Genomic DNA, 11,868 nt, shown 5'->3' on the forward strand with positions numbered 1-11,868 from the left:
GTGAAAAATTGTCAAGTCCATTTTACGGACAAAATAGCAACAAATTAGGAGTAAATTACATTATGCCCCCGGGGCTTTGGGCCAGTAGCCATTCTTTTTCTATCTTTTCCAATCTGATAAGCTAAAAGCAACACACCGTTTTAATTTTAACTTGTATTTCTTTGGTTTCTAGGGTGGTAAACTTTTTTCTTACTGGTATCTCTGTGTATTGTCTGTCCATTTCATCTCTCCGGTTTTGGTGGCTGGCCTGGGAGACTTTTCTGGGGGGATGAGTGACTTTTTTTTTTTTTTTAAATCTATCTCTCTCTTTTTTTTTAAGATTTTATTTATTTATTTATTTATTTATTTATTTATTTATTTATTTATTTGAGAGAGAAACAGCATGAGCAGGGGGAGAGGAGAGAAAGAAGCAGACTCCCCACTGAGCAGGGAGCACATTATGGGACTAGGTCCCAGGACCCCAGGACCATGGCCTGAGCAGAAGGCAGACACTTAAGCCCCTGAGCCATCCAGGCACCCCCCAGTGAGTGACCTTTAGCAGTATTTCATTTTTAAATATGCTTAGCAACCCTTTGCCAGTCTTCCTGTGGGAATAGGGAATCCTCAGAGAGACCTTACCAGAGACTTAAGCCTGGAGTATGATGGTTCAAACCCTGAGCCAGCAGGTATTGGCTATGAGACCTCAGGCAAGTGGTTTTATGTTTCTGACCCTTGGTTTCCTAGTCAATAAAATGAAAATTATAACAGAATTTACGTTATAGGGGTGTTGTAAGTTTTAAATGAAGACTCCTATGTTAATTTTTCAGCACAGAACCTTGCAGTGGGAGCTTGCTCAATAAATGGGGGGCCTTGTCATCACTAGCACAAATGCTTCTGGACCGGAAACAGATTGCAAAAGGTCAAGACACTTGCTCAGGGTCTTGCAGCTTCTAAAATCCTCAATCTTAACCAGAGTGGGGGTTAGAGGGAAGTCAGGGATAGGACAGTCTCAGGGAAAGAATATCGGACTGACACCATGAGGAGGTCTGGGAGACACTAGCCCATGGAGGAAGCAATGGGGAGAAGGACTTATAGATATTCTTTTCTTTTTAAATTTTATTTAAGTTCAATTAATCAACATATAATGTATTATTGGCTTCAGAGGTAGAGGTCAATGATTCATCACCCTTACATAACACCCAGTGCTCATCACATCACATGCCCTCCTTAATGTCCATCATCCAGTTACACCACACTCCCAGCCACCTCCCGTCCAGCGACCCTGTTTGTTTCCTATGATTAAGAGTCTCTTGGGGATCCCTGGGTGGCGCAGCGGTTTAGCGCCTGCCTTTGGCCCAGGGCGCGATCCTGGAGACCCGGGATCGAATCCCACATCGGGCTCCCGGTGCATGGAGCCTGCTTCTCCCTCTGCCTGTGTCTCTGCCTCTCTCTCTCTGTGTGACTATCATAAATAAATTAAAAAAAAATTTAAAAAAAAGAGTCTCTTAAGGTTTGTCTCCCTCTCTGGTTTCATCTTGTTTTATTTATTTTTTTACTCTCTTTCCCTATGCTCCTGTTTTGAAGCATCTGGGCCTCAAGAGCATGGAAGGGATTTGGTGGTTTGGGGAAGTAGGCATAAGAAGCAAGCTCACAGTCTCCTGTCCCCACCTCCATCCCCCTGTAAAAGGATTGACAACACAGCTTTATTCATTTGGCTGTTTTTGTTGGCTTTTTCACGATCTGATGACCTTCACACTTAGTTCTAACTTCCTTATGTGTGTTATTCTTATCACACTTTAGCCCTGAAATTCTAAAGTGCTCTTTTTCTTTCTGAGCCTCCAGAGACTCCCCTCCTCTGGCTCCTAGGCAGAGAATTTGGTGCCAACCATAGAATCCCAACTCATACGATCACACCACAGAGGGCCAAGTCTTGGTCTGTGGCATGATTCTTTCTGGATTCTGTTTTGACAGTCCCCTCCTCCTGAGGAACAGCGAAGAGCCCACCTTTGTGTTTCCAGCACACACTGAGAGTCCCCAGAAAGAATCCTCAGTCAGGAAAGATGGTGCTGCCTCTGGTGCCACAGAGATCCACAAGGGGCCCTTTTAACTCTGGCAGAGCTCAGCCGTGGTCAGTTGGTGGAGAGGAAATCTAATCGGTCATTTCTCCTGACAATAGAGGAACTTGAAGTCTCATGAAACAGCTTCATGCACAGAATGTTCTTCCTGTAGAATATCTGACTTTGATGTGCAGATAAAGCTATGTGACCCCAAGAATGCCACCATCCCTCTCTGGGCCCCACTGAGGGGTGGAATGGATGACCTCTAAGTGCCCCTTCACATGCCAGTGATCTGTAGTGATAAGTGAGCTTGAGGTTGGAAACCTCACTTTATGGCTAGGACTTTTTTTTTTTTTACCTTAAGTAGGCTCCACACCCCGTGTAGGGCTCAAACTCCCATCCCCAAGATCCATGCAGAGATGGATGTTCTTCAGATTGAGCCAGCCAAGCGGCCCTGTGGCTAGGACTTTTGTATATTTTCCATGTTGCTCCATTCTGGTGAGCCTCCTATGTTCTCCCACGAACCCTCTGATATTTCATGTTTATGCTGTGAGTAGCATTTCACATCTGCTGCATGGGACACAGGGAGAGCACACGCATTCAAGGCTGGTCAGAGTGCGGAGACAGAGCACACGCATTGTGTGTGCTTTTGTGTGTGCATGTGTTTTTAAAAATTTTTTTAAATATTTTATTTATTCATGAGGGACACACACAGAGAGAGGCAGAGACACAGGCAGAGGGAGAAACAGGCTCCATGCAGCGAGCCCAACGTGGGACTCGATCTGGGGTGTCCAGGATCACGCCCTCAGCTGAAGGCAGCACTAAACCGCTGAGCCCCCTGGGCTGCCCTGTGTATGTGTTTATGTAGTGGACTTTGTGTTGGTGAGACTGGATGGAAGCAGGATCCAGGCCATGAACAAGCCAAAGGCCTTGTTTAAAGTCAGGAATTTATTCAGGGACAAAGGATTGCCAGCAAAGAGTTTTTCACATATGCTTTTCTCTCTGCATTTCCCCCTTGTCTTTCTGGAATGTCCCTCTCTTGGTGAGGCCTACCCTGATCACCCTGTTTAAAACTGCCAGCCCTCTCGCATTCCCTGTCCTGCTTGTTCTGCCCAATGGCCCCATAGTCCTTCTCACCTTGTGACGTATGATTTAATTTGGTTATTCATTGTTCCTTTCTCTCCGCTCAAATAGATCCAGGGGAACAGGGATTTCTGTATTTCTGTTCAGGAAGGCACCCCAGTTCCTGAAATAGTTCATGTCACAAAGCAGATTGTTAATAAATATTTATTGAATGATGAATGAATCCCAGCAGGTACATGGCTTTGTGCTTTATTGCTTCAGAGGAAGGAAGTGGTACAAACCCAAGCAGCCTGTTAGACATAACAGTTTTGTTTGTCTCGAGAGTTTTGGCAGCTTCTGGCAGAAGTGAGAAAAGAATTGATGGAGAAGCACCAGGAAAAGCAGGGCTGCCCTCCCCCCACCCACTGACTATCTCAGCCTAGAAGAAGGAGTGAGAACTGAGGGCCCAGAGCAAGGGGCCTTGGGCCAGCTTCAGGTAGACCCAGGAAGAATGGCCAGCACATGGGGCTCAGCTGGTAACACAGAGGCGCTAAGTGCTTCCACTGCCAGGGCAGGTCTGGAGAGGGGGGAAATGGGGTTTCTTTTGAGTGATACAAATACTCTGAGATTATATAGTGGTGGTGGTTGCACAACTCTGTGGATATACTAAAATTTTACACTTTGGGGCACCTGGGTGGCTCAGTTGGCTAAGTGTCCGCCTTCCCCTCAGGTCATGATCCCAGGATCCTAGGATCAAGTCCCTTTATTGGGCTCCCTGCTGGATGGGGAACCTGCTTCTCCCACTCCCTCTGCCTGCAGCTTCCCCTGCTTGTGCTGTCTCTCTTTCTGTCAAATAAATAAAACCTTATAAAAAATAAAATTTTACATTTTATGGTATATGAATTTTGTTTCAAGAAAGTTTTTTTTTTAAGATTTATTTAGTTGTTAGAGAGAGAGAGAGAGAGTGCAAGAGCAGGGTGGTGGGGGAGAGGGAGAGAATCCCACAATCCTGAGATCATGACCTGAGCTGAATTAAAAGTTGGATGCTTAACTGACTGAGCCACCCAAGCTCCTTGAAAGTTTTCTTTTTTTTTTTTAAGATTTTATTTATTTATTCATGAGACACAGAGACAGAGAGGCAGAGACATAGGCAGAGGGAGAAGCAGGCTCTATGTAGGAAGCCTGATATGGGACTCAATCCCAGGACCCCGCAGTCATGGCTTGAGTCAAAGGCAGGCATTTAACCCCTGAGCCTCCCAGGTGTCCCAAGTTGTTGTTGTTGTTGTTTTTCAAAGGCAGTAAAGATTTTATATATTAGGACACTTTCAGAGTTCTGAAACTAAGTATAAAAAAAACCCTGAGTAAAAAAAAAAAAAAAAAAAAAAAAAACCCGAGTTCTCTGAGGCCACCATGTTGGGAGGAAGCCCAAGCCACATGGAGAGGCTATGCATAAACACTCCAGTTGGCGGCCCACTGATCTCCCAGCGCTCAGCTGACATCACAAGAGTGAAGCTGTCTTTGAGCTCCAGCCCAGTCAAGCCTTCAGATGACTATGGCCCCAGCAGTCATCTTAGTGAAATTGCATGATAGACTCCAAGCAAGAACTGTCCAGCGAAGCCCTTCTCGAATTCCTGTCCCACAAGATTTCAGACAAAAGAAAATGGTGGTCCTAAATTCAGGGATAATCTGTTAAGTGCTAATAGAGAACTGGAATGCATATAATCTGGCTGATTTCTTCTTCATCTCTTGGGTTCATTTAGTGGAGGTGAGGTGAAACCAGGGGTGAGGAGTGTCCTTAACCTTTTCTCTTTCTGAAAAAAATTTTTAAAAAGTAACCATTTGTTTATCAATCTGTCCTGCTGCCACACAGAGGCTTTGAGGCAGCTCACAGACAATCAAGGAAAGACAGAAAATAAGTGAGAGAAAAATTCACAGTGATCAGGGGACAAAAGCAATGAAGTTCCTCAGAAGACCCCATGAGGAGAGGTACATTAGCACTCACACGGAGAGGTTGTGCTCACCAACCACAGCTGTGACAGGGCTGCAGTGTAGGGTTTCCAGGCCCTGCCAGGGGCCTCTCCAGCCAGGACTCTCAGGGAGGATGGGGGAACGAGTTAGGAGTTAGAAGGATTCCCATGTGGGCAGTTATGCCCTGTCTTCTGGAGGTTGTGAACTTTGGCTCTGGGCCTGATTGTCCTGAAACATCTGTCTGCACTGGCTCTTCTCACCACCAGCACTCTGAGCTTTCTCTTTGCTCCTGCACATGACCCTGCTCATCCTGGGACTACTTTAGCCTGTTTCCAAGTTCTCAGGGACCCAGGGCGATACTGACTCTCTCCCTGCTGGGGGACTTCCAATGCTGCATCCCCAGGCCTTTGCTTCCCTGCATCCCAGTAGAGATCCCTAAGGAATGCAAGGTACACTTAAGAACCTCTAGATGCCCCATTCATCCCTTTCCATGGGATCTGAAGCCTGCTGGGATGAAGGAGGGCATGGGCTAGCCAGCCTACCACGAGGGATATATTAGTTTCGTAGGGTTGCTATCAAAAATTACTACAAATTTCGTGGCTTAAGACAACACACCTTGATTCTCTCAGAGTTGGGAGTCTGAAGTCTGAAACTAGTTTCACTGGGATGAAATTAAGGCGTCACTCCTTCCCAAGGCTCTAGGGGAGAGTCCTTTCCTTGTCCTTCCCAGCTTCTAGAGCTGTGCTCCTGTATTTCTTGCTTTGGGGGAACCTTCCTCCATCTTCAGAGCCAGAAGAGTTGCAGCTTCAAATCTCACACTGCATTCGCTCCTTTGTGTCCAGTCTTCTTCTGCTCACCTCTAAAGGACACAGTGTGCAGTTACATTTGGGATCTATCCAGATAATCCAAGGTAATCTCCCCATCGCAAGATCCTTGATTCAATCTTGGGTGCAAGTCTCCTCTGCCAGATAAAGTAACATTCACAGGGGCCAGGAATTAAGACCTGGATTTTTTTTAGGGCCATTATTCAGCCTATCATAGGGAACATCAGCATTTATAACTTTCCTGCTATCTCAAAGGGCCTTTAGCCAAATCTGAGCAAGGAACAGGACGACAAACAGATGAGAAAGAAAAGACTGGTTTGTTTGGGCCTCATAGGGGAAGAGCAGTTCTGTGCTGACCCCTTCTTGACACTGCCAAGAATTCTCAGGCACAGGCTCCCTGCTCGACTCTGCAGGAACTCTGAGCTGAGTTGTCTCAACAGGCTCCTTCCATTTCTGCCGCGAAGTCATCCACTCCAGCTGCCAAGGACTCCCAGCCCTGGCACACCTGCCTCCTGCAGGAAGACTAGGGGCTTTGAGCACTTCCCAACACAGCTGCATGGAGCTCTGAGTGCCAGCCCCTCAGACTGTCCCATATGTGTAGGATCCAAAGGTATGGAAACCAGAGCTGTCCACATCCCACTCAACTGATGACAGCAAATCCACAGATGCACTTTTTTTTTTTTTTAAATTGTGGTAAATAACAGACAATTTGCCACCTTACCCATATTTAAGAGTTAAGCACATTCACATTGTTGTGCAACTTTTCATCTTGCAAAACTGAAATTCTACCTATTAAACAACAGCTTCCCATTCCCCCCTTCAGGTCCTGGTAACCACTGTTCTGCTTGCTGTTGCCATGAGTCTGACTACTCTCGATATATTGGGTAAGTGGAATCACACAGTCTCTGCCTTTTTGTGACTGCCTTATTTCACTCGGCATAATGTGCTCAAGGTTTACCCATGTTGGAGCACAGGTCAGGATTTCTTTCCATTTTAAGGCTGAATAATATTCCATCAGATGTATAGACCACATTTTGTTTATCTGTTCATCTGTCCACAGACACTTGGGTTGTTTCCACCTCTTGGCTATTGTGAACAACGCTGCTTTGGATGTGGCTATACAAACACAAATGCTTAAAAAAAACACACACACACAAATGCTTTTGAAAAGTGAATGCTTACCAAGAGACTTGACCGTGCACTGTCAGTTCTTACAGAAAGAAAGTGTGGACTGAACTGACCTCCTCTCTCTTTCCCTATGGAGGGTCCGTGCTGGATGCAGAGTCCAGAATGTGTCCCTGAAAATCTTAACTTAATCCTGACAGCACATTACTTCCTAACCTTAAAGGAAGATTAGGCAAAGCAGGTTTCAGCTTGCGAATGGAAATTTTCTTCTACAGCAGATTTTCTCCCCTTGGTAAAAAAAAAAAGGAAAAAAAAAACCGTGATTTTCATCCTCAGTAACCTTAAAACAAGTCAGCAGCATCTTGTTAATATCCAATTGTTTATCTACTGTGTATATTTTGGCCCTTAATGGATCGTAAATCAAATGATTACTTGATGCCGGAGGAAGGACCCAACTGGAAAAACCATTCAGATCTGTTTATCTTATCTCTGGTAGTGTAATAAAGTGTTCATCTGAAACAGATGAAATTGCTGACAATGAATCACTTTTAACTCCCTAGATGGCAATTTCACAGGTCAACCAAGAGCGGAGCCAATGGCTTGGATCTGGCGGGGAAGGGAGCCAATAGGACACAATCCTTTTGGCCTTGACTCGGTTGCCTTGGGGGAGACCAAACCGGTTCTGCTCTGGTAGTAGAAGTTGTTTTTCTGCCTGGGGGGTGGGGATAGGGGTGGGAATGGGAGGCATGGTACAGTCCAGTTCTGGTCCCAGTCTGAGGCAGCAGAGGTTAAATGATACACACCCACTGGGAAATGTCTTTGAGACACAGCTCTCTCCTTTTGGTTCTCTCTGGAGAGGGAAAGTGAGACCCCAAGAGTGTGTCAGCCTCCCAGGAGGAACCCCTTCATACCACATCTGTTCTGAGCAGCCTCCACCCTTAGAGGCAATAGGCCCAGACCTCAACTCTGCGGCTGCTGATCAGGGCTTGGGGGGCTGGACCACTAGTGCCATTTCTATCTTCCTTTGGTGGATATTCTCCACACACAAACTCTTCTTCTTCTTTTTTTTTGTTTTTGTTTTTGTTTTTTTGTTTTGTTTTAAGGGATGCTCAATTTAGCCAAAGAAAAGAAATGTGTGTGAATTTGGCAGTAAATAGTTGAAGCCACAACAGTGACTCAGAGGCAGATCCAAGGAATCAGAGAAGCAGGTTATACTTTAATCTGTTCACTCAACAGAAGCCTTGCCCCATTTGGGCCTTGGATATTGCAGCCCGAGAACCACATGGAAGTTTGTAAGTCAGGGAGGTTTTTCCGCTGTGAGTCCCCAGAGGTCCAGGGCGTGCTCTCTCCCCAACCCTCCCGAATGCCGCTCCTGACAAATCACAAGTGGCAGGGAGAGGTCAGCACAGCACTGTGGATAAGGTGCTGCCTGTATGCATATGAGGAGTGGATGTGTGTGTGTGTGTGTGTGTGTGTGTGTGTGTGGTGAGTGCGTGTGTAACTTGTGTCACTGTGCATGTGTGTTTGGAAGACTTGTGATTCTGTACTTGTGAGTCAGAATGAGCAGCGAGCCTGAGTTCATGTGAGCTAGTGTGGGAGCTGAGAATGTGGGTAGGTGTTGGAGTGGTGTGTGTGCGTGTGCATGTGTACGTGTGGGTCTATGTGACTGGCGCTCCGGTGAAGGGGGAAGGAGGAATGGCTGCTTGCTCACTGTTGGCCCTGAGACACCCCCCGAACCTCGGGAAGTTCATGAGGGACACACATGCTGCAGAGTTCATGGGCTGTCCTTGTCCCTGGTTCCTTGTGTAGCAAACCCCAGGGCTGTTCCTGCTTCCAGCCATAGCTAGGGTTGATTTACTAGGTGCTTTAGCAGACCCAGGGCTCATCTGTCTGGCTCCTGCTCTCATACAGCTCATGAAATTCTTTTCCCATTTCCTTGTGTCCTGAGACACACTCCTCTGTAGACCATCTCCATCTGTAGGTCCCCGCCTGGTTTGCAGGGGGGTGGGGGTAGATGACGTTGTCACCTTCCAGAAAGCTGTCTATGCACGTTTCTGTATAAATGGACGGCACACAAGAACCTTGTAAAGGGGTGAACCTAGCCTGTCTCTTAGTCACTGAGAGGGAGCTGTTTCCAGAAAACTATAATCAGAGCTCTAGTCAATTCGAAGGAGCAAGGATACAGGTCTTTTTCCTTCAGAGAGAGAAAGAATAGTGGCCATCCCCCACCGTGGACTGAGACTCGGGAGGCCAGACTCCAGACTGTGCTATCTATTGCCCTAAAAACTCAGGAAAGTCATTCCCCCAGGCCTCTGTGGAGGAATAAAGATCATCTACGGCACAGAGTCTCTAAATTCTCTTCTTTGGCCAAGTTGTTAGCACAGAGCCTTGTAACGATCTGTCCACTTGTCTGTCTCCCCAGCTCGAGTGTTGCCGTAGACTGAGGTTTGATTCCCCTCCCTCACCCCACACAATTCATATGTTAGAGCTCTAACTCCCAGTGTGATGGTATTTGCAAGTGGGGCCTTTGGGAGATAATTAGGTTTAAATGAGGTTCTGAGGGCTGAAGCCCCATGATGGGACTAGTGTCCTTCTTAAAGGAAGGAGGACCAGGGTTCAAGCTCTTTCTGCCCCATGAGGACACAGTGAGAAGGCAGCCAACTGCAAATCAGGGAGTGGGCTCCCACCAGGACCCGAATCTGCTACCACCCTCGTGGTGGACCCTCCCACCCCCAGCCTCGGAAACTGTGAGAACATACACCTGTTGTTTAAACCACCCAGCCTGGGATGTTCTTTTATAGCAACCTGAGCTGAGTCATACAAACGTGGGGTTTCTCCTGAATCTCCAGGGCCTGCCCGAGATCCTGGCATATATAAAGGATGATGGTGACAGTGGTGGTAACTGACAGTCCCTGAGCATTCACTGTGCACCTGATTCTATGGTGACCGCTCCACGTGGGCCGTCATTTGTAATCAGCACAACAACCAATGGCGTGAATGTCATACTGATCCCCATCTTTTTAGAGAGGCCATGTCACTTGCTCAGGGCACACAGCTGGTAGAGGACAGACCACAAGCAGTCTGATTCCAGAGCCACCCTCCCCCCCAACCCACTTAGGGGCAAACAAAATGGTCTTCCTCAGGAAGCCCGTCAAGGTGCTCAATAAGGAAGGATTAATTATTGCTGGGGTGAAATAAGCTGTTTCCTGCAAATAAATGTCCTCCTTTCCTTCGCCTATCAAGTCCTTTTTTAGGGCTCAGTTTCTCTGACACCACACTGTCCTGTGGATACTTTTTTGGAGGAACAATTTTTGGTGCCTTTTCCTCATTCTTGCCTTAGTGGTTGTGGGCTTACTTCCCGTCTGCTGTTGTGGGCTCCTCCACGATGAGCCTGTGTCTTGCTTGCTTCTGTGTTTCCAGGCATGTGGTTAGGAGCTTGGGCACCGCTCCTAACTGAATAACAAAAGGCCAAGGATTATTTCTAAAAATGTTCCCAAAGTGACCATAAAATCACTATGTATAAAATCACCAGCCTGGGGCATCTGGGCGGCTCAATCGATTAAGCGTCTGCCTTTGGCTCAGCTCATGATCCCAGGGTCCTGGGTTTGAGCCCTGCTTTGGGCTCCCTGCTCAGTGGGGAGTCTTCTCCCTCTTCCTCTGCCTGCCACTGCCCCTGCTTGTGCTCGCTCTCTCTCTCAAATAAATAAATAAAATCTTAAAAAAAACACAGAACCATTGACCTACAGAACATATATTCAGAAGGAAATGTGTGTGTGAATAGAATTATGGGGAAAACACTTTTTCCTAAAGTGACTCTCACTCTTCCTTCAATTTTGACTTTTAAAAATGATGCACAACTTAATAAGTCATTATTAAAGACTTCACTCAATCAGGTATAATTACACTCTGGTGAATTTTGGCCAATATACACACCTGTAAAACCATCACCCCAAACAAGATAGAAACAGTTCCATCAGGCTAAAAAGTTACCTTGTGTCACCTTCTAGTCAATTCTTCCTGCCACTTGCCTCTTGCCTTCTACAACTGTTCTGATTTTTATCACTATAGTTTATTTTGTCTGTTCTAGAATGTCATCTAAATAGAATCACATAGTGACTACTCTTCTGTCCTTTTGGTTTACCAAAAGGAGCCAGATTCATCCCCGTCATTGTCTATAGTTTGTTTTTGTTTGTTTTTTAATTACTGAGTAGCATTCCAGCTGTGTGGATATGTTATTTACTGTCAATCTGTATTTGGGTTGATGTACAAGTGTACAAATAATTTTGCAGACATATGCTCTAGTTTTTCTTGGATAAATACCTAGGAGTGGAATAGCTGTGTCAGGCAATTGTCTTTCATCCCCAGAGGTCCTTTGTCATTGTTAGAAAAAAAGTTGTTTCCCCAGAAATGTGACTGCTGACATGGCACGTTATCATTCTAGAGTCTGGGGGTTTCCTGGAGCACAAATGCTTTGTGTTCCTCAACTGGGGATATGAACTGGGTCTATCCCAACACACTAGTCAGTAGGTTTAGGGCTCAGAGTAGATCTAGAAAAAAGAGAACAAAGAAAGAGCATGAGCACACAGAACTGGATGAAGCTTCTCAGCGCATTTAGGGTTTGAGCAGAGCAACGGCAGATGCTGACATCACTTGGTCAGTGCTGTCCTTTGGAGGAGTGGCTTGGACAGGAGGCCAGAGCAGGAAGTTGGATGGTAATTCCAGTCTTGGCTGAGCCACGTTCTAGCTGTGTGACCTTACATGAAGTTGTGCAACTGTCCTTGCATCCCAGTTTCTATCTTATGAAGTGGATGTGGAAGCCTTGTGAAATGAAGACCCATATTCTTTGCACCCTG

Source organism: Nyctereutes procyonoides, unplaced genomic scaffold, assembly GCF_905146905.1.
Source record: "Nyctereutes procyonoides isolate TBG_1078 unplaced genomic scaffold, NYPRO_anot_genome, whole genome shotgun sequence".
Taxonomy (NCBI): domain Eukaryota; kingdom Metazoa; phylum Chordata; class Mammalia; order Carnivora; family Canidae; genus Nyctereutes; species Nyctereutes procyonoides.